Raw genomic sequence first — 26,371 nt, forward strand, 5'->3', positions numbered from 1 at the left:
CTCAGCAGGATGTTGAGGGCGGATGCCCCTTTTCGACGCCCGTTCTGAGGACGAAGCTTACTTGGATGCAAAACTGCCACTAGGTACGATCAGACTCGTCGCCACTGTTGAGTCTGTGCTTTCAAATGTAGTTATGCTGAATAACTGGACACAGAATACAGAATACTTAAACAGGTCTTTAGTAACTGAGGGTCAGGGCTGAACTGAAATACAGTTTGCTCCACAGGGTTTATATGCTGGTGTGGTCACCACCGGTACTACAATGTACAGGAGCCATCAGAAAGAAGCCCATCACCTTAAGGTATCCCCTTAAGGTGGTACAGGTTACATACACTACACCCATCATCCTAACAAACACGAAGCACGATACACCAATATGCTGAACTCACACCATTCCCATTCAGCCATCATCCTAACACACACCAAAAACATTCACACATCGTCCTAACTCAGATCGAGCCCATTCACACATCATCCTAACTCATACCAAACCCATTAAACAATAATCCTAACTCACACCAAGACCGATTCACTCATCATCCTAAATCACAGAATGTCCCATTCACCCATCATCCCAAGTCACACAATTCCCCATTCACCCATCATTCGAACACACACCAAAAAGCAGTCACCCATCATCCAAACACACACCAGGCCCATTTCACCCACCATCCTTGTTTATACATAGGCATATTCACCCATCAACTTTACTGACACCAAGACCCATTCACCCATCAGCCTATCTCACACCAAGACCCATTGACCAATCATCCAAACTCATACCAAAACATATTCATCCATCAGCCTAACTCACACCGAGCCACATTCACCCATCATCGTTACTCACACCAAGCCCCATTCACCCATCACCCTAACATACAACAACCTCATTCTACCATGATCCTATACCACACCAAACTCCATTTACACATCAACCTAACTCACAACAAGAACCATTCACCCATCATCCTAGCTCACATCAAGATCCATTCATCCTTCATCCGAACTCTGACTGAGCCCCATTCAACCATCGTCCTAACTCACACCAAGTTCATTCACCCATCATTTTAACTTACAACAAGACTCATTCACCATCATCCTAAATCACACCAAGACTAATTCACATATCATCCGATCCCACATCAAACTCCATTCACCCATCAACCTAACTCATACTAAGACCCATTCATCCATCATCCTAACACATACGAAGCATGATTCACCCATCATCTTAACTCACACCAAGCCCAATCAGCCATCATCCTAATTCTCACCAATACAATTTACCCATCATCCTAACTCACAAAAAGACCCATTCACCCATGATCACAAATCAAAACAAGCCCCATTTACCCAACATCCTAACTCACAACAAGACCCATTCTCCAATCATCCGAAATGAAAACAAGCCACATTTACACTTCATCCTAACTCAAAACAAGACACATTCACTCATCATCCTAACTCACACCAAGACCCATTCACCCTCCTCCAAAAGCAAACGAAGATCCATTCACCCATCATTCTAACTCACACCAAGCTACATTCACCCATCATCCAAACTCACACCAGGACTCTTTCATCCATCATCCTAACTCACAAAGAACCACATACACCCATCATTCTAAATCATTTTAACTTACAACAAGACTCATTCACCCCCTGGGGGGGTTTAAACTAACTTGGCAGGGGGATGGGGTACAGAGTGGAGCTATAGTAGGGGGTGATTTACAGCCAAATACAGAGGAAAAAACAAGTCAGCTGGGAAGGCAGAGCAAATACGTGAAGGCAAAAGGGAATATGGCAGGGCTGGAAGGCATCTATTTTAATGCAAGGAGTCTTGCAAATAAGGTGGATGAACTGAAGTTGTTGTTGAACACATGGGAGTACGATATTGTTGCTATCACGGAGACATGGTTGAGGGAGGGTCAGGACTGGCAGCTCAATATTCCGGGGTATATAATCTTCAGGCGAGACAGAGGGGGGTGTAAAAGGGGAGGGGGTGTTGCAATATTAATTAAGGAGTCAATTACTGCTGTAAGGAGGGACGATATATTAGCGGGTTCCTCTAATGAGGCCATATGGGTAGAACTTAAAAACAAAAAGGGGGCAAGCACTTTGCTGGGAGTGTACTATAGGCCCCCAAACAGTCAGGGGGAGACAGAGGAACAGATATGTAGGCAAATCTCAGAGAAGTGCGAAAATAATAGGGTAATAATAGTGGGGGATTTCAACTTCACCAATATTAATTGGGATAGTCAGAGTGTGAAAGGCTTAGAGGGTGCAGAATTCTTAAAGTGCATCCAGGAGAGCTTTTTGAGCCAACATGTAGAAAGTCCTACAAGAGAGGGGGCGGTACTGGACCTAATCCTGGGGAATGTAGCCGGGCAAGTGGTGGAAGTATCATTAGGGGAGCATTTTGGCGACAGTGACCATAATTCGGTGAGATTTAAGGTGGTCATGGAAAAAGACAAAGACGGCCCGGAAATAACGGTTCTAAATTGGGGGAAGGCCGATTTTAATATGATAAGGCAGGATCTGGCCAAAGTGGACTGGAAGCAGCTACTTATAGGAAAATCCACATCAAAACAGTGGGAGACTTTCAGAAGGGAAGTAGAGAGAGTACAGCGCCAACATGTTCCTGTAAAGGTCAAGGGTGGGACCAACAAGCAAAGGGAACCTTGGATGACAAGGGATATACAAAAATGCATTCGAAATAAAAGGGGAGCTTTTGGCAGTTACAAAAGACTAAAGACGGAAGACGCCCTAGAGGAGTATAAAAAGTGCAGGGGCATACTTAAAAAAGAAATTAGGAGGGCGAGGAGGGGCCATGAAATAACACTGGCGAGCAAAATAAAGGAAAATCCTAAGATGTTTTATAAGTATATTAAGGGCAAGAGGATAACCAGGGAAAGGGTAGGGCCCATTAGGGACCAAAGTGGCAATCTGTGTGTAGAGCCAGATGATGTAGGCGGGGTTTTAAATGAATTTTTTGCATCTGTGTTCACTATGGAGAAAGACGATGCAGACATAGAAATCGGGCAAGGGGACTGTGACATACTTGAACATATTAGCATCGAGAGGGAGGAGGTGCTAGCGGTTTTAGCAGGCCAAAAATTGGATAAATCCCCAGGCCCGGACGAGATGTATCCCAGGCTGCTGTGGGAGGCAAAGGAGGAGATTGCATGGGCTCTGACACAAATTTTCAGAACCTCTCTGGCCACAGGGGATGTACCAGAGGACTGGAGAACAGCTAATGTAGTACCATTATACAAGAAGGGAAGCAGGGATAAACCAGGGAATTACAGGCCAGTGAGCCTAACATCTGTGGTGGGGAAATTATTGGAAAAAACTCTGAGGGACAAAATTAGTCTCCACTTGGAGAGGCAAGGATTAATCGGGGATAGTCAGCATGGCTTTGTCAAGGGTAAATCATGTCTGACAAATCTGATTGAATTTTTCGAGGGGGTGACTAGGGGGGTGGATGAGGGAAATGCTGTGGATGTGGTTTACATGGACTTCAGTAAAGCCTTTGACAAAGTCCCGCATAGGAGACTGGTCAAGAATGTAAGAGCCCATGGGATCCAGGGTGCCTTGGCGCGTTGGATCCTAAACTGGCTGAGTGGCAGGAGGCAGAGGGTGATGGTCGAAGGTTGCTTTTGTGACTGGAAGCCTGTGTCCAGTGGGGTACCTCAGGGATCGGTGCTGGGTCCCTTGTTGTTTGTGATCTACATAAATGATTTGGATGAGAATGTAAAAGGTATGATCAGCAAGTTCGCAGATGACACGAAAATTGGTGGGGTGGTCAACTGCGAGGAGGAAAGCCTCAGGCTACAGGACGATATAAACGGGTTGGTCAGATGTGCGGAAAAGTGGCAAATGGAATTTAACCCTGAAAAGTGCGAGGTGATGCATTTTGGACGGACAAATAAGGCAAGGGAATACACAATGAGTGGTAGGACCCTAGGAAGTACAGAGGGTCAGAGGGACCTTGGTGTACATGTACATAGATCCCTGAAGGCAGCGGAACAGGTAGATAAGGTGGTTAAAAAGGCATATGGGATACTTGCCTTCATTAGCCGAGGCATAGAATATAAGAGCAGGGAGGTTATGATGGAGCTGTACAAAACGCTGGTGAGGCCACAGCTGGAGTACTGTGTGCAGTTCTGGTCGCCTCACTATAGGAAGGATGTGATTGCTTTGGAGAGGGTGCAGAGAAGATTCACCAGGATGTTACCTGGGATGCAGCGCCTCAGCTATGAAGAAAGACTAAACAGGCTGGGGTTGTTTTCCTTGGAGCAAAGAAGGCTGAGGGGGGACCTGATTGAGGTATACAAAATGATGAGGGGCATAGATAGGGTAGACAAAGAGGAACTTTTCCCCTTAGTAGGGGGGTCAATAACAAGGGGGCATAGATTCAGGGTAAGGGGCAGGAGATTTAGAGGGGATTTGAGGAGGAACTTTTTCACCCAGAGGGTGGTTGGAATGTGGAACTCAATGCCCAAAAGGGTGGTAGAGGCAGGAACCCTCACAACATTCAAGAAGCATTTGGATGAGCACTTGGAATGCCAATCCATACAAGGCTATGGACCAAATGCTGGAAAATGGGATTAGACTGGACAGGGATGGATGGGCGGCGCAGACGCGATGGGCCGAAGGGCCTCTTTCTGTGCTTTAAAACTCTATGACTCTATGACTCTATGACATCAAGACGCATTAACCAATCATCCTAACCAACAAGATCCATTCACCCATCATGCTAACTCACACCAAGATCCATTCATTCATCATCCTAACTCACACCAAGATCCATTCACCAATCATCCTATCTCACATCAAGCCTATTCACCCATCATCCTAACTCATTACAAGACCCATTCATCCATCATCCTAACTCACAACCATTGCATTCACCCATCATCCAAACTCACAACAAGACTCACTCACCCATTATCTTAACTCACACTAGTCCCGTTCACCCTTCATCCTAACTCACAACAAGCTCCATTCTCCCATCATGCTAACTGACACCAAGCCCATTCACCAAGCATCTTAACTCACACCAAGATCCATTTTCACATCTTCCTAACTCACATCAAGACCCATTCAACCATCATCCTAACTCACATCAGATCTATTCACCCATCATCCTAACAAACACAAAAACCTTTCACCCATCATCGAAACTCACATCAAGCCCAATTCACCCATCATTATAACTCACACCAGGACCATTCACCTATCATCTAAATTCACACAAAGACCAGTCAACCATCATCGAAACTCACGCCAAGCCCAATTCAACCATCATCCTTACTCACTCCATGCTCCCATTCTCCCATCAACCTACCTCACACCAAGACCCATTCACCCATCATCCTAACTCACTCTAAGATCCATTCACTCATCATCCCAACTCAAACTAAGATCCATTCACCAATCATTCCAACACATACCAAACTCCATTCACCCATCAATCAAACTCACACTAAGATCCATTCACCCATACGAAGCACGATTCACCCATCAACTTAACTTACACCAAGCCCATTCAGCCAGCATCCTAAATCACTCGAAGAACCATTCACACATCATTCTAACTCACACCAAGACACATTCACCCATCATCCAAACTCCCAATAGGACACATTCATCCATCATCCTAGCTCATAATGAACCACACTCAACCATCATTCTAAATCACAACAAGACGCATTCACCAATCATCCTAACCCGCAACAAGACACATTCACCCATCATGCTAACTCAGATCAAGACCCAATCACACATCATCCTAAATCACACCAAGCGCTCTCACCCATCGTCCTAACTCACAACAAGACTCACTCACCCATCATCCTAACTCACACTAATCCCATTCACCCTTCATTCTAACTCACAACATAAGCTGCTTTCTCCCATCATACTAACTGACATCAAGCCCATTCACCAAACATCTTAACTCACACCAGCTCTATTCTCACATCATCCTAACTCACATCAAGACCCATTCACCCATCATCCTAACTCACACTAAGATCCATTCACATATCATCCTAACACACACATAAACCATTCACCCATCATCGAAACTCACACCAAGCTCCATTCACCCATCATCCTAACTCACACGATGCTCCATTCTTCCATCAACCTAACTCACACCAAGACCCATTCACCCATCATCCCAACTCACACTAAGATCCATTCACCAATCATGCTAACAAACACAAAAACCATTCCCCACCATCGAAACTCACAGCACGTCCCATTCACCCATCATCCTAACTCACACCAAAACCATTCACCCATCATCCTAACTCTCACCAAGACAATTTCCCCATCATCCTAACTAACAACAAAACTCATTCACTCATGCTGACTCACAAACACATTCACCCATCATCCTAAACCAAAACAAACCACATTTACACATCATCCTAACTCACACCAAGACCCATTCACCCACCATCCTAACTCAGACAAAGCCCCATTCAAGCATCATCCTAACTCACACCAAGACCATTCACCAATCGTCCTAACTCACACTGTGCTTCATTCACACATCATGGTAACTCACACCAAGACCCATTCACCCATCATCCTAACTCATATCAGGTCGAGTGACTCATCAACGTAACTCACACCAACCCATATTCACACATCATCTTAACTCAAACACAACCCCATTCTAACACACCAAGACACATTCAACCATCATCCTAACTCACACTAAGAAGCATTCACCCATCATCCTAGCTCACAGCAAACCTACTCACCCTTCATCCTAACTCAGACAGATCCCCATTTAAGCATCATCCTAGCTCACATCAAACCCATTCAAACTTCATCCTAACTCAGACAGAGCCCCAGTCAAGCATAATCCTAACTCACACCAAGACGCATTCACTCATCATCTTACATCACCCCAACAACAAATCACCCATCATCCAAACTCACACCAAGCCCATTTCACCCATCATCCTTAGTTATACCAAGGCAGATTCACCCATCAACTTTACTGACACCAAGCCCCATTCACCCATCAGCCTAACTCACACCAAGACACATTGACTCATCATCAAAACTCACACGGAGCCCAATTCACACATCATCTTAACTCACTACAAGCCCCGTTGTCCCATCATCCTAACTCTCACCAAGACAATTTCCCCATCATCCTAAATCACAACAAGTCCCATTCACTCATCATGCTATCTCACACACCCATTTGCCCATCATCCTAAACCAAAACAAGCCTCATGTACCCATCATCCTAAATCACTACAAGACCCATTGAAAAATCATCCTAAATATAACCAAGCCCCATTCACCCATCCTCCTAAATCACACGAAGAACCATTCACACATCAGCAAAACACACACCAAGAGCCATTCACCAATCATTGTGATTGGCATAGTGGTTAGCACTGTTGCCTCACAGCGCCAGGGAACCGGGTTCAAATCCGGCCTCGGGTGACTGTCTGTGTGGAGTTTGCACATTCTCCCCGTGTTTGCGTGGGTTTCCTCCGGGTGCTCCGGTTTCCTCCCACAGTCTAAAGATGTGCGGGTTAGGTTGATTGGCCATGATAAAAAAAATTGGCCCTTAGTGTTAGGGGGGATTAAATATGTGGGGTTACGGGGATAGGGCTTGTGTGGGATGGCTGTCGGTGTAGGGACCGGGTGCTAGGGTTTGGATGATCAGCCATGATCTCGTTGAACGGCGGGGCAGGCTCGAAGGGCCGAATGGCCTACTCCTGTTCCTATCTTCTATGTTTCTATTCTAACTCACACCAAGACTCATTCATCCATCATCCTAACTCACAAAGAACCACATTCACCCATATTTCTAACTCACAACAAGACGCATTCAACCAACATCCTAACCCACAACATGACCCATTCACCCATCATCCTAACTCACACCAAGCCCAACGGAAACATCATCCTGACTCACCAAGCCCCGTTCGCCCATCATCCTAACTCACACGAAGACTAATTTATCCATCATCCTAACTCAGACTAAGATCAATTCACCAATCATCCTAACTCACACCAAGCCACATTTACACATCATTGTAACTCACAACGTGATCGTTTTACCCATCATCCTAACGAACATCAAGATCGTTCAGCAATCATCCTCCACACCCCAAGTCCCATTCACACATCCTCCTAACTCACACCAAGCCCCATTCACCCATCATCCTAACTCACATCAAGACCCATTCACACATCATCCTTACTCACACCAAGACCCATTCACCCATCATCCTAGCTCACATCTAGACCCATTCACCCATCATCCTAAATCAGACAGAGCACCATTCAACCATCATCCTAACTCACACCAAAACCATTCACCCCATCATCTTAATTCGCACTGAGCTCCATTCACCCATCATTCTAATTCACACTAAGACCCATTCACCCATCATCCTAACTCACACCAAGACCCATGCACCCATCATCCTAGCTGACATCTAGAAACATTCACCCATCATCCTAACTCACATTGAGCTCTATTCACACATCATATTATGGCACAAGAAGACCCATTCACCCTAAATTCTAACTCACATCAAGAACCATTCATCCATCATCCAAACTCACAGGAAGCCCATTTCACCCATCATCCTAACTTATACCAAGGCATATTCACGCATCAACTTTACTGACACCAATACCTATTCACCCATCATTCTAACTCACAACAAGACCCACTGACACATCATCCAAACTCACACCAATTCACATTGAACCATCAGCCTAACTCACACCGAGCCGCATTCCCCTATCATCCAAACACACACCAAGAACCATTCACACATAATTCTAACTCACACCAAGACTCATTCATCCATCATCCTAACTCACAAGAAGACCACTTCAACCATCATCCTAACCCACAACATGACCCATTCGCCCAACATCCTAACTCACACCAAGCCCAATGGAACCAATATCCTGACTCATACCAAACCTCGTTCAACCATCATCCTAACTCACACCAAGACACATTTACATAGCATCCTAAATCACAACAAGCCCATTCGCCCATTATCCTAACTCAAAAAATGAATCATTCACCCATCATCCTAACTCACAACAAGGTCCATTCACCCATCATCCTATCTCATTCCAACCCCATTCACCCATCATCCTAACTCACACCAAGACACATTCACCCATCATCCTGACTCAAAACAAGATCCTTTCTCCCATTATCCTAACTCACACCAAAACCAATTCAAACATTAACATAACTCCCACCAAGACCCATTCAAACATCATCCTAACTAACACTTAGGCACATTCAACTATCATCCTAATTCTCACCAAGACTAATTTACCCATCATCCTAACTCACACCAAGACCCGTTCACACATCATCCTAACTAACACTAAGATCCGTTCACCCATTACACTAACACACACCAAGTCCATTCACTCATCATCCTTACTCACAATAAGACCCACTCACATATCATCCTAAATCACACCATGCCGCATTCACACATGATCCTAACTCACAAAGTTATCCATTCACACATCATCCTAACCCACATCAAGATGTTTCGGCCATCATCCTAACACACACCAAAACCATTCGCACATCATCCTAACTCACACCAATACCATTCACTCATCATCGAAACTGACACCAAGACCCATTCACCCATCAACCTAACTCACGCCAAGGCCCATTCACCCATCAACCTAACTCACATTAATATCTATTCACCCATCATCCTAAATCACGCTAAGGACCATACACCCATCATCGAAACAAACACCAAAAATTTTCAGCCATCGTCCTAACTCAGACCGAGCCCCATTCACCCATCATCCTACCTCAAACCAAGACCCATTCACCCATCATCCTAACTCATACCAGGACACATTCACCCATTATCCTAACTCACACCAAGAACCATTCGCCCATCATCCTAGCTCACATCTAGACCCATTCACCCACCATCCTAACTCACACTGAGCTCCATTCACACATCATCCGAAGTCACACCAAGCCACATACACCCATCGTTCTAACTCACACCAAGAACCATTCACCCATCATCCAAACCGACACCAAGCCCATTTCACCCATCATCCTAACTTATACCAAGGCATATCCACCTATCAACTTTACTGACACCAAGACCCATTGATCCATCATCCTTCCTCACACCAAGACCCATTGACCCATCATCCAAACTCATACCAAAACACATTCAGCCATCAGCCTAGATCACACCGAGCCCCATTCACCCATCATCTTAACAAACACCAAGTCTATTCACCCATCATCCTAACCCACACCGTGCCCCCTTCAGATATTATCCTAATGCACAACAACGACATTTGCCCATGATTCTATCTCACACCAAGTTCCAATCAATCAACATCCTAACACACACCAAGACCCATTCACCCATCATGCTAAGTCACAGCTAGACTCATTCACACATCATCCTATCCCACACCAAACTACACTCACCCATCAAACTAACTCACACCAAGAACAATTCACCAATCATCCTAGTTCACTTCAAGACCAATTCACCCTTCATCCTAATTCAGACATAGCCCCATTCAACCATCATCTTAACTCACACCAAACTCCATTCACCCATTAACCTAACTCACACTAAGACCTATTCACCCATCATCCTAACACACATGAAGCATGATTCACACGTCATTATAACACACACCAAGCCCATTCAGCCATCATCCTAACTCTCACCAAGACAATTTACCCATCATACTAACTCACACCAAGATCCATTCACCCATCATCCTAAATCAAAACTAGCCCCATTGATCCATCATCCTAATTCACAGCAAGACCCATTAACCATTCATCCTAAATCAAAACAAGCCCGATTTACACATCATCCTAACTCACAACAAGACCCATTCACTCATCATCGTAACTCACACCATGACCCATTTACCCATCCTCCAAAATCACACGAAGAACCAATCGGCCATCATTCTAACTCACGCCAATACACATTCACCCATCATCCAAACTCACACAAAGATCATTTATCAATCATCGTAACTCACAAAGAACCACATTCTCCCATCATTCTAACTCACAATAAGACACATTCACCAGTCATCCTAACCAACAACAAAACCCATTCACACATCATGCTAACTCACACCAAACCCATTCACCTATCAGCCTAACTCACGCTAAGATCCATTCACCCATCATCCCAACTCAAGCTAAGATCCATTCACCCATCATCCTAACACACAAAATAACCATTCACCCATTATCGTAATTCAGACCGAGCCCCATTCACCCATCATCCGAACTCACACCAAGAAACATTCAACCATCATTCTAATTCACAATAAGAACAATTCACGCTTCTTCCTAACTCAGACAGAGCCCCATTCAAACATCATCCTAACTCACACCAAGACCATTCACCAGTCATTCTAACTCCCAACTGACGCATTCACCCAACATCCTAACCAACAACTAGACCCATTCACACATCATGCTAACTCACACCAAGATACATTCATTCATCATCCTAAATCACACCAAGATCCATTCACCCATCATCCTATCTCCCACCAAGCGCATTCACCCGTCATCCTAACTCAGAACAAGACACATTCACCCATCATCTTTGCTGACATCTAGACCCATTCAATCATCAGCCTACATCAGACAGAGCCCCATTCAAACACCATCCTAACTCACACCAACACACATTCATCCAGCATCCAAGCTGACATCTAGACCCATTCACTCATCATCCTAACTCACACTCAGCTCCATATACCCATCATATTAAGTCACAACAAGAACCATTCACCCATCATTCTAACTCACACCAAGGCCCAAACACACACCAAAATCATTCAGCCATCGCCCTAACTCAGACCGAGACCCATTCACACATCATCCCACCTCACACCAAGACCCATTCACCCATCATCCTAACTCACACCAAGACCCATTCACCCATCATCCTAACTCACACCAAGACCCATTCACCCATCATCCTAGCTGACATCTAGACCCATGCACTCATCTTCCGAACTCACACTGAGCTCCATTCAACCATCATATTAAGTCACACCAAGAACCATTCACCCATCATTCTAACTCACACCAAGAACCATTCATCCATCATCGAAACTCGCACCAAGCCCATTTAACCCATCATCCTAACTTATACGAAGGCATATTCACCCAACAACTTTACTGACACCAATACCAATTCACCCATCATCCTACCTCACACCAAGACCCATTGACCCTTCATCCATAAGAACATCAGAACATAAGAAGTAGGAGCAGGAGCAGGCCATACGGCCCCTCAGGCCTGCTCCGCCATTCAATAGGATCATGGCTGATCCGAATCCAGACTCACGTCCACTTCCCTGCCCTCTCCCCATAACCCCTAATTCCCTTATCTGCTAGGAAACTGTCTATCTCCATTTTAAATTTATTTAAAGTTGCTGCTTCCACAGCTCTCTGGGGTAGCAAATTCCATAGATTTACTACCCACTGAGTGAAAAAGTTTCTCCTCATCTCAGTTTTGAAAGGGCAGCCCCTTATTCTTAGATTATGCCCCCTAGTTCTAGTCTCACCCATCAGTGGAAACATCCTCCCCTCACAATCTTATATGTTTCGATAAGATCGCCTCTCATTCTTCTGAACTCCAATGAGTTGAGTCCCAACCTACTCAACCTTTCCTCATACGTCAAACCCCTCATCTCTGGAATCAACCGAGTGAACCTTCCCTGAACCGCCTCGAGAGCAAGTATATTTTTTCTTAAATATGGAAACCAAAACTGCAGGCAGTATTCCAGGTGTGGCCTCACCAATAGCCTGTATAACTGCAGCAAGACTTCCCTGTTTTTATACTCCATCCCCCTTGCAATAAAAGCCAAGATTCCATTGGCCTTCCTGATCACCTTCTGCACCTGCATACTAACTTTTTGTGTTTCATGCACCAGGACCCCCAGATCCCTTTGCACTGCAGCACTTTGCAGTTTCTCTCCATTTAGATAATAACTTGCTCTTTCATTTTTTCTGCCAAACTGCATAACCTCACACTTTCCAACATTATATTGCATCTGCCAAATCTCTGCCCACCCACTTAGCCTGTCTATATCCTTTTGCAGGTTTTTTATGTCTTCCTCACTCATTGCTTTCCCTCCCATCCTTGTATCATCGGCAAACTTGGATATGTTGCACTCGGTCCCTTCCTCCAAATCGTTAATATAGATTGTAAAGAGTTGGGGTCCCAGCACTGACCCCTGCGGAACACCACTAGTTACTGATTGCCTGGCCAAGAATGAACCATTTATCCCAATTCTTTGTTTTCGGTTAGATATCCAATCTTCCACCCATGCCAGTATATTACCCCCAATCCCGCAATTTCTTATCTTGATCAGTAATCTTTTGTGTGGAACCTTGTATAATGCCTTTTGGAAGTCCAAATACACTACATCCACTGGTTCACCTTTAGCACCCTGTATGTTACATCGTCAAAGAATTCAAGCAAATTTGTCAAACATGACTTCCCCTTCATAAAACCATGCTGACTCTGTCCTATTAAATTATGTTTATCCAAATGCTCTATTACTGTTTCCTTCATAATGGACTCCAACATTTTGCCAACCACAGATGTTAGGCTAACTGGTCTATAGTTTCCAGCTTTTTGTCTACTTCCCTTCTTAAATAAGGGTGTTATATAAGCAGTTTTCCAATCTGCCGGGACCTTTCCTGAGTCCAGGGAGTTCTGGAAAATAATCACCAATGCATCCACAATCCCTACCGCCACTTCTCTCAAGACCCTGGGATGTAGGCCATCAGGTCCGGGGGATTTATCCGCCTTAAGTCCCATTGTTTTACTGAGTACCATCTCCTTAGTGATTTTAATCGTCTTTAGCTCCTCCCCCCTCATTGCCCCCTGTTTGTCCAGTGTTGGGATATTTTTAGTGTCCTCTACTGTAAAGACGGATACAAAATATTTGTTCAGCGTCTTTGCCATCTCCATGTTCCCCACCACTAGTTTCCCGGTCGCATCCTCTAAGGGACCAATGTTCACTTTAGCCACACTTTTTCTTTTTATATAGCTGTAGAAACTCTTGCAATCTGTTTTTATATTTTTTGCTAGTTTACTTTCATAATCTATCTTCCCTTTCTTAATTAATCTTTTAGTTATTGTTTGCTGGCTTTAAATGCTTCCCAATCTTCTATCCTCCCACTAGATTTGGTTACTTTATATGCCCTTTTTTTCAGTCGGATACTATCCTTTATTACTTTACTAAGCCACGGATGGCTGTCTTTCCTTTTATTCCCCTTTTTCCTCAGTGGAATATATTTATCTTGAAAGATGTGAAATATCTCCTTGAATGTAGACCACTGCTCTTGTACCGTCTTACACTTCAATCTGTTTTCCCAGTCCACTTTAGTCAATTCTACTCTCATACCTTCATAGTCACCTTTATTTAAGCTCAGTATGCTGGTTTAAGATCCAACTCTCTCACACTCAAACTGAATTTGGAATTCAACCATATTATGGTCACTCATTCCGAGGGGATCCTTTACTAGGACATTTTTTCTTAATCCTGTTTCATTACCCAGGACCAGATCTAAGATTGCCTGCCCCCTGGTTGGTTTAGTTACGTACTGCTCAAGGTACCCGTCCCTAATACACTATATGAACTATTCCTCAATGCTGCCATGCCCAATTTGATTAGCCCAGTCAATATGAAAGCTAAAATCCCCCATGATTATAGCTGTTCCCTTATTACAAGCCCCAACAATTTCCTGATTTATACTCTGACCAACAGAGTTGCAACTGTTAGGAGGCCTATAGACTATGCCCACTAATTACTTTTTCCCTTTCTTAATCCTTATCTCCACCCAAACTATTTCACTAACCTGATCCTTTGACCCAATATCATTTCTGATTATTGCAGTGATTCCATCCTTGATTAACATAGCAACCCCACCTCCCTTTCCTTCCTGTTTGTCCTTCCTAATTGTCAAATACCCTTGTATGTTTAGTTCCCAGTCATGATTATCTTGCTGCCATGTTTCCATAATGGCCACCAGATCTTACCCATGTGTAGTTATTTGTACCGTCAACTCGTCAATTTTATTACGAATGCTGCGTGCATTCAGATAAAGAACTTTCAAATCTGTTTTCTGAAAATGTATTCATGCTTTTACCCCTTCTACTACTTTACCTGTATCATTATACTTTCTGTCCCTTCCTGACACGCCCTGGTTTTTAATTCCCCCACTGCTACCTTGCTCTATTGCCTTCTCCGATGTCATTTTTATTTTTCGCTCTCTTAAAACCTCCCCCCCATTAATTAGTTTAAAGCCCTCTCTACAGCCCTAGTTATTCGATTCGCCATGACTCTAGTCCCAGAACTGGCCAAGTGAAGTCCGCCCCAACGGAACAGCTCTCTCCTGTCCCAGTACTGATGCCAGTGTCCCAGGAAGCAAAACCCATTTCTCCCACACTAGGCTTTGAGCCACGCATTTAACTCTCTAATTTTATTTACCCGAGCCAAATTTGCACGTGGCTCAGGTAGTAATCCAGAGATTATTACCCTTGTGGTTCTGCTTTTTAATTTGGCCCCTAGCTGCTCAAACTCCCTCAGCAGAACCTCCTTCCTTGTCCTATCTATGTCGTTGGTACCAACATGGGCCACGACAACTGGATCCTCCCCCTCCCAATTCAAGTTTCTCTCCAGCCCAGAGGAGATGTCCTTAACCCTGGCACCGGGCAGGCAACACAGCCTTCGGGAGTCTCGCTCTCGGCTGCAAAGAACCCTATCGATCCCCCTAACGATACTATCCCCTACCACTACAAAATTTCTTTTATCTCCCCCCACTTGAATGGCCGCCCGCTCCACGGTGCTGTGGTCGGGTTGCTCATCCTCCCCATAGTCCCCGTTCCCATCCTCACAGGGAGTAAGATGCTCAAACCTGTTGGACAAGAGCAAGGGCTGCGGCTCCTCCAACACTACCTCCTGGATCCCCGTACCTGCCTCACTTCTAGTCACACCATCTTGACCCTGGCCACGGATTACATCTGAATTAATTAATCTAATTGGTGTGACTACCTCCTGATACACAGAGACCAGGTAAACCTCCCCCTCCCTGATGTGTCTGAAGCTCGGATTCCAGCTCTTCAACAAGCAGCCAACACTTACTGCAAATGTGATCACTGTGAGCACCAATGGTGTCCACCAGCTCCCACATATTGCAGCAGCAACACATCACCTGATCTCCCATTCTATGTAGTTAATTGAATTTATTATTATTATTAAATACCCTCTGCCCCGATTCTAGATGAAGAATATCGCACCTTAGAAACTATGAAACACAGAGTTTAAGCTTAAATAGAGGGAAATACTTACCAACCAATCACTTACCTGCTTTCTGGTGACGTCACACTTGGATTACTTTTTACCTCTCTCCTTCCTTCTGACTTCGGAGACTGGAGACTGGTAGGCCTTACCTGGGTCTTTGAAGCCTTTTCAAGCTTCCCACTCGCGCCTCCCGCCGACACCCGCCATCTGAGGCCTTACCTAGGCCTCTGAAGCCTTTTCAAGGTAACCGCTCGCGCCTCCCGCTGACACCCGCGGTCTGAGGACTTACCTGGGTCTCTGAAGCCTTTTTAAGCTTCCTGCTCGCGCCTCCCACCGACACTCATACCAAATCACATTTAAACATCAGCCTAACTCACACTGAGCCCCATTCACCTTTCATTCTAACTCACAAGAAGACGCATTCAACCATCATCATAAACCACAACATGGCTCATTCACACATCATCCGAACTCGCACCAAGCCCAATGGAACAATCAACCTAACTCACACAAAGATCATTGACCCATCATCCTAACTCTCTCTCTCTCTCTGTCACCAAGGCCCATTCACCCATCATCCTATCTCACTCCAACCCCATTCACACATCATCCTAACTCACACCAAGAAACATTCACACATCATCCTGACTCACAGAAAGATCCATTCTCCCATCATTCTAACTCACACCAAGAACCATTCATCCATCATCTAAACTCACACCAAGCCCATTTCAACCATCATCCTAACGTATACCAAGGCATATTCACCCATCAACTTTACTGACACCAATACTTATTCACCCGTCATTCTAACACACAAGACCCATTGACCCATCATCCAAACACATACCAATTCACATTCAACCATCAGCCTAACTCACACAGAGCTCCATTCATCCATCATCCAAACACACACCAAGAACCATTCACACATCATCCTACCTCACACCAAGACCCATTCACACATCATCCAAACTCATTCCAAATCGCATTCAAACACCAGCCTAACTCACTCCGAGCCCCATTCACCTATCATTCTAACTCACAAGAAGACGCATTCAACCGTCATCCTAAACCACAACATGGCTCGTTCACCCATCATCCTAACTCGCACCAAGCCCAATGGAACCATCATCCTAACTCACACAAAGATCATTGAACCATCATCCTTACTCTCTCTCTCTCTCTCTCACACCAAGGCCCATTCACCAATCATCCTATCTCTCTCCAACCCCATTCACCAATCATCCTAACTCACACCAAGTCACATTCACACATCATCCTGACTCACAGCAAGATCCATTCTCCCATCATTCTAACTCACACCAAGAACCATTCACCCATCCTCCAAATTCACACGAAGCCCATTCACACATCATCCTAACTAACACTTAGAACCACTCACACATCATCCAAACTCTCACCAAGACTAAGTTACCCATCATCCCAGCTCACACTAAGTTCAATTCACCCATCATCCTAACTCACACGAAGCTCCATTCTCCCATCATCCTAACTCACACCAAGAACCGTTCACACATCTTCCTAACTAACACTAAGATCGATTCACCCATTACCTTAACGCACACCAAGCCCATTCACCCATCAACCTAAATCACAAGAACAACTCACACATCATCCTAACTCACACCAAGGCCCATTCACTCATCATCCTAGCTCACACTAAGATCCATTCACCCAGCATCGAAACTCACACCAAGCCCAATTCACCCAACATCCAAACTCACTCCAAGTCCCATTCACTGATCATCCTAACTCTTGACAATATCCATTCTCCCATCAACCTTACTCACATCAAGACTAATTCACCCATCATCCTAAATCACAATAAGATCCATGCACCGATCATCCAAACACACACCAAAAACGTTCAGCCATCGTCCTAACTCAGATCGAGCTCCATTCAACCATCACCCTAACACACATCAATACAATTTCACACGTTATCCTGACTCACAACAAGATCCGTTCTCCCATCATCCTAACTCACACAAAGACCAATTCAACCATCATCCTAACTCACATAAAGTCCCATTCACCCAGCATCCACACTCACACTAAGACCCATTCACCCATCATCCAAACTCTCACCAAGACCCATTCACCCCTTATCCTAACTCACACCAAGCCCCATTCACAAATCATTCTAACTCACAACGTGATCCATTCAACCAAGAGATTATCACCAATCATCCTAACTCACACCAAGATCCATTCATCCATCCTCCTAACTCACATCATGCCCGATTGACACATCATCGTAACTCACAGCAAGAACCATTCACCAATCCTCCTAAGTCACACGAAGATCCTTTCACGCCTCATCCAAACACACACCAAGAGCCATTCACCCATCATTCTAACTGACACCAAGACTCATTCATCCATCATCCTATCTCACAATAAAACACATGCACCCATCATTCTGACTCAAAGCAAGACGCATTAAGCCATCATCCTAACCCACAACATGACCCATTCACCCATCATCCTAACTGACACCAAGCCCAATGGAACCATCATCCTGATTCGCACCAAGCCCCTTTCACCCATCGTATAACTCACTGAAAGAACCATTCACACATCGCCCTAACTCACAACAAGCCCATTCGCCCATCATCCTAACTCACACTAGGACCGATTCACCCATCATCCTAGCTCAAATCAATTGCCATTCACTCATCTTCGTAACTCACACTGAGCTCCATTCACACATCATTCTAACTCACACCAAGAACGATTCACCAATCATTCTAACTCACACTTAAATCCATTCATCCATCATCCTAACTCACATCAAGCCCGATTGACACATCATCGTCACTCACAGTAAGCCCCATCACCCATCATCTTAACTCACACCCAACTCCATTCACCCATCACCCTAGCTTACACCAAGACCCATTCACACATCATCCTAAATCACAGAAAGTCCTGTTCAGCCATGATCCTAAGTCAGACGAAGCATATTTCACACATCATTCTAACTTATACCAAGGCATATTCACCCATCAACTTTACTGACACCGATGCCCATTCACCCATCAGCCTAACTCACACCAAGACCCATTGACCCATCATCCAAACTCACACATAGACACTATCAGCCATCGTCCGAACTCACAACGAGCCTCTTTCATACATCATCAAGACAAGCCCTGTTCGCCCATCATCCTAACTCAGCACAAGCCCCATTCACCAATGATCCTAACTCATACCAAGTTCCAATCACTCAACAGCCTAAATCACACCAAGACACATTCACCCATCATCATAAATCACTGCAAGACTCATTCACCCATCATCATATCGCACACTAAACTCCATTCACGATCCATTTGCAATGCTGAGGAGGTCATGGATATCACGTTAAATCAGTTGGTCACACTGCAGGTAAAGTTTGCACAGGCAGAAAGGGAATGGTTGACCACCATGCAGGGTAGTAGGTGCAGGCAGGTACTGCAGGAGTCCCCTGTGGTCATCCTCCTCATAACAGATATACCACTTTGGATACTGTTGGTGGAGATGGCTTATCAGAAGAAGGCAGTGGCAGCCAAATTCCTGGCACCAGGGGTGGTTCTGCTGCACAGGACGGGAGGAAAAAAGGGGTAGAGCTATAGTGATAGGGGATTCTATTGTAAGCGGAATAGATAGGCTTTTCTGCGGCCGTAAACGAGACTCCAGGATGGTGGGTTGCCTCACTGGTGCAAGGGTCAAGGATGTCTCAGAGCGGCTAGAGAACATTTTGGAAGGGGAGGGTGAACTGCCAGTTGCCGTGGTGAATATAGGTACCAAAGATATAGTTAAAAAAAGTGATGAGGCTCAAAAAGCTGAATATAGTGAGTTAGGAGGTATATTAAAAATAGGACCCCAAAGGTAGTAATCTCAGGATTGCTATCAGTGCCACGAGCTATTCGGAGTAGAAATAGAAGGATATTTCACGTGAATACGTGGCTAGAGGAATGGTAAAAGGGGGAGGGATTCAACTTCCTGGGACATTGGAACCGGCTTTGTGGGAGGTGGGACCAGTACAAACCGGATGGTTTGCAACTGGGCAGGACCAGGACCGATGACCAAGGGGGAGTGTTTGCTAGTGCTCTGGGGAGGGTTTAAACTAACCTGAGCAGGGAGACAGAGGAAAGGAAACAATGATAGAAGCAAAAGACAGGGAGGAGAAAAACAAAGGTGGCGGTCAGAGACTTCAAGCGTTTATATCAAAAATGGCCACAATAAATAATAATGCTTAAAGCTATAAGACTGTTAAAAAAACAAGCCTGAAGGCTTTGTGTCTTAATGCGAGGAGCTTTCGTAATAAGGTGGATGAATTAGCTGCGCAAATAGAGGTAAACAAATATGATATGATTGGGATTGTGGAAACATGGCTCCAGGGTGGCCAGGGCTGGGAACTCAACATCCAGGTGTGTTCAATATTCAGTAAAGATAGGCGAAAAGGAAAAAAGGCTAAGGTTGGGGATGGCATTAAAATGGAAAGTAAAGAAGCCTGCAATTAGGGCATAGATGTCATCATGGGTGACTTTAATCTACATATAGATTGGGCCAACCAAATTAGTTACAATACTGTGGAGGAGGAATTCCTGGAGTGTTTATGGGATGGTTTCCTGGACCAATATGTCGAGGAACCAACCAGAGATCAGGCCATCTTAGACTGGGTATTATTTAATGAGAAAGGATTAATTAGCAATCTTGTTGTACGAGGCCCCTTGGGTCGGAGCGATAATAATATGATCGAATACTTCATTAAGATGGAGAATGAAATAGTTGACTCAGAGACTAGGGTCCTCAATTTAAATAAAGGAAACTATGATGGCCGGTGAGCGAGTTGGGTAGGATTGATTGGGGAATGGCACTCAAAGGGCTGACGGTTGATGGGCAATGGCAAACATTCAAAGACCGAATGGATGAGCTACAGAATTTGTTCATCCCAGTTTGGCATAAATATAAAACAAAAAAGGTGACTCAACCGTGGCTAACAAGGGAAATTAGGGATAGCATAATATCCAAGGAGAGGACATATAAATTGGCCAGAAAAAGCAATAATCCTGAGGATTGGGAACAGTTTATGATTCAAAAAAGGAGGACAAAGGGATTAATTAAGAAGAGGAATATAGAGTATGACAGTAAGATTGCAGGTAACATAACAAGTGACTGTTAAAGCTTTTATAGATATGTGAAAAGAAAAAGATTGGTGAAGTCAAGCATAGGTCCCTTGCTGTCAGAATCAGGGGAATTTGTAATGGGGAACAAAGAAATGGCAGGCCAATTAAATACATACTTTGGTTCTGTCTTCACAAAGGAGGACACAAATAACCTCACAGAGATGTCAGGGAAACTAGGGTCTAATGAGAGGGAGGAACTGAATTAAATCAGTATTTGTAGGGAAATGGTGTTGGGAAATTGACGGGACTCAAGGCCGATAAATCCCCAGGGCCTGATAATCTACATCCTAGGGTGGCTCCAGAAATAGTAGATGCATTGCTGGTCATCTTCTAAAATTCGATGGGTTCTGGAACAGTACCCATGGATTGGAGAGCAGTTAATGTTACCCAACTATTGAAAAATTGTGGCAGAGAGGAAACGGGGAATTATAGGCCGGTAAGCCTGACATCAGTAGTGGGGAAAATGCTAGAGTCCATTATAAAAGATATAATAGCAGACCATTTGTAAAACAGTGACAGGATTGGACAAAGTAAACATGGATTTACAAAAGGTACATCGTGCTTGACTAATCTACTGGAACTTTTTGAGGATGTAACAGGTAAAATAGTTAAGGGAGAACCAGTGCATGTGGTGTATTTGGACTTTCAGAAGGCTTTCGATAAGGTCCCGCATAATAGATTAGCGTGTATAGTTATGGCACATGGGATTGGGGGCAAGGTATTGACTTGGATAGAGAACTGTTTGGCAGACAGAATGCAAAGAGTTGGAATAAATGGGGCTTTTTCCGAGTGGCAGGCAATGACTAGTGGGGTTCCACAGGCATCGGTCCTAGGACCCCAGCTATTCACAATATATTTTAATGATCTAGACAAGGGAACTAGATGTAATATCTACAAGTTTGCAGATGACACAAAGCTGGGTGGGCGTGTGTGCTGTGAGGAGGATGCCGAGAAACTCCAGTATGATTTGGACAAGTTGGGTGATTGGACAGAAGCATGGCAGACGCGATATAACGTGGATAAATGCCAGGTTATACACTTTGGTGTCAAAAACAGGAGGGCAGATTATTATCTGAATGGCAATAGATTGGGAGAAGGGGAAGTGCAACGAGACTTGGGTGTCCTTGTGCACTAGTTGCTGAAGGTAAACATGAAGGTGCAGCAGGCATATAAGAAGGCAAATGGTGCGTTGGCATTCGTAGTGAGAGGGTTTGAGTACAGGAATAAGAATGACTTGCTGCAGTTGTACAGGTCCTTGGTGTGACCACATCTTGAGTATTGTGTGCAGTTTTGGTCGCCTTATCTGAGGAAGGATGCTCTTGCCATGGAGGGCGTGCAACGAAGATTCACCAGGCTGATACCTGGGATGGCAGGAATGACATATGATGTGAGAATGGGTCGATTGGGCTTATGCTCGCTGGAGTTTAGAAGAATGAGAGGGGATCTCACTGAAACTTATGAAATTCTAACAGGACTAGACAGGTTGGATGCAGTAAGGATGTTCCCAATGGCCGGGGAGTCGAGAAACAGGTGTCACTGTCTAAGGATATGGTGTAAGCCATTTATTACAGAGATGAGGAGGAATTTCTTCAGCCAGACAGTGGTGAACCTGTGGAATTCTCTACCACAGAAGGCAGTAGAGGCCAAATCATTAAATATAATCGAGAAGGAGTTAGACATGTTTCTTAAGGCTAAAGTGATCAAGGGATATGGGGAGAAAGCAGAGACAGGGTACTGAATTTAGATGATCAGCCATGATCTAATTGAATGGCGGTGCAGGCTCGAGAAGCCGAATGGCATACGCCTGCTCCTATGTTCTATTTTTCTATGTTTCAGCCATGATCCTAACTCACAATAAGAACCATTCACCCATCATCTTAACACAAACGAAGCACGATTCACCCATCAGCTTAAGTCACACCAAGCATATTCAACCATCATCCTAACTCACAGCAAGCCAAATTACCCATCACCTTTTCTCACACTAAGACTCATTCACCCATCATTCAAACTCACACCAAGACTCATTCACCCATCATCCTAACTCACACTAAGATCCATTCACTCATCACCCTAACACAGCAAGCTCCATTCTACCATCATCCTAACTCACACCAAGACCCATTCACCCATCATCCTAACTGAAACTAAGATCCATTCACACATCATTCTAACTCAGACCAAGACCCAATCACACAACATCCAATCTCACAACAATACCCAATCCCCAATTATCCTAATTCGCACCAAGCCCAATGGAACAATCATCCTGACTCACACCAAGCCCCGTTTACCCATCATCCTAACTCACACCAAGTCCCATTCATCTATCATCCTAACACACACCAAGACCTATACACCAATCATCCTCTCTCACTCCAACCCAATTCATCCATCATCCTAACTCACACCATGTCCAATTCACCAATCATCCTAACTCACAAAAAGTGCCATTCACCCATCATCCTAACTCACACCATACCGTTCACCGATCATCCAAACTCACACCAAGTCCCATTCACACATCATCCTATCTCACTCCAACCCAATTTATCCATCATCCAATCTCATAACTATTGCCAATCACCCATCATCCTAACTCACAAGAAGCCCATTCACCCATCATCCTAACTCACCAAGAGCCATTCAGCCATCATCCTAACTCACCCATGCCGCATTCACACATCATCCTAACTCACACGATGCCCATTCACCTATCATCCGAACTCAAATCAAGACCAAATCAGCCATCACTCTAACTCATACGAAACCATTTGCCCAACATCCTAACTCACAACAAGACCATTCACACATCATCGAAACTCACACCAAGCCCAAGTCAGCAATCATACTAACTCACTACAAAATCCATTCACCCATCATCTAAACTCACACCAAGACCATTCACCCATCATCGAAATTCAAACCAAGACCTATTCTCCCATCATCCTAACTCACACGAAGCCCCAATTCAACCATCAGCCTAACTCACAGTAAGTCCCATTCATCTATCATCCTAACCCACAACAAGCCCATTCACCCATCATCATAATACGCAACAAGACCCATTCACACATCATCCTAACTCACACCAAAATCTTTCACCCATCATCCTAACTCACACCAAGGTTATTCACCCATCATCATAACTCACACCAAGACCCATTCATCCATCATCATATCTCACTCCAACCCAATTCATCCATCATCCTAACTCACAACAAGACACTTTTACCCAACATCCGAACTCAGACCGACCCCCATTCAACCAGCATCATAAGTCACACCAGGACCCATTCACCCTTCATCCTAACCCACAGCAATACTCATTCACATATCATCCCAACTCACACCAAGTCCCATTCACTCATCATCGTAACTCACAATAAGCTCCATTCACCCATCATCTTAACTCTCACCCAACTCCATTGACACATCAACCTAGCTTACACAAGGCCCATTCTCTCATCATCCTAACTCATATCAAGCCTGTTTGACACATCTTCGTAACTCACACACAAACCCATTCATCTTCATCCTAGCTTAAGCTAAGTCCCTTTCACGCATCATCCTAAATCACAGCAAGTCCCATTCAGCCATCATCCTAAGTCACACGAAGCACCATTCACCCATCATTCTATCTCACACCAACAACCAACCACCCATCCCACAAACTCACACCAAGTTCATTTCACCAATTATCCTAACTTTTACCAAGGTATATTCACCCATCAACATTACTAACAGTAAGACCTATTCACACATCAGCCTAACTCACACCAAGATCGAATGACATATCATGCAAACTCACACCAAGATATATTCAATCATCGTCCTAACTCACACAGAGCCCCATTCACCCATCATCCCAGCTCACCACAAGCCCCATTCACCCATGATCCTAACACACAACAAGTTCCAATCACACAACAGCCTAACTCCCACCAAGAACCATTCACCATTCATCCTAACTGACACCAAGGCCCATTCATCCATCATCCTATCTCACGTCAAGCCCGATTTACACATCATCGTAACTCACACCAAGCCCCATTCACCCATCTTCTTAACCCACACCCTAACCCATTCACCATCATCCTAGCTGAAACTAAGAGCCATTCAAACATCAACCTAAATCACACCAAGTCCCATTCAGCGATCATCCTAAGTCACACGAAGCACCATTCACCCATCATTCTAACTCAAACCAACAACCAATAACCCATCCTCCAAACTTACACCAAGCCTATTTCACCAATTATCATAAATTATATCAAGGCAATTTACCCATCATCCTAACTCACACCAAGACCCATTCACTCAGCATGTTAACTGACAGACCCATTCACCCATCATCCTAAATCAAAACATGTCACATTTACCTGACATCCTAACTCACAACAAGACCTATTCAAACATCATCATAACTCAAAGCAAGCCCCATTCACCCGTCATCCTAAATCACACGAAGACCCATTCATCCATCATCCAAACACATACCAAGTGCCATTCACACATCATTGTAACTCACACCAAGACACATTCAACCATCATCCTAACTCATAAAGAACCACATTCACCCATCATTCTAACTGACAACAAGACGCATTCAACCATCATCCTAACCCACAACAAGACCCATTCACCCATCATGCTAAATCACACAGAGATTCATTCATTCGTCATCCTAGCTCACACCAAGCCCAATGGAACCATCATCCTGACTCGCACCAAGTCCCGTTCACCCGTCATCCATAGTAACAGCAGGTTCCATTCATCTATCATCCTAACTCACA

This window comes from Somniosus microcephalus, chromosome 4 (assembly GCF_052327205.1).
Source record: "Somniosus microcephalus isolate GS21.2 chromosome 4, FLI_Smic_1.0, whole genome shotgun sequence".
In the NCBI taxonomy this organism is placed as follows: domain Eukaryota; kingdom Metazoa; phylum Chordata; class Chondrichthyes; order Squaliformes; family Somniosidae; genus Somniosus; species Somniosus microcephalus.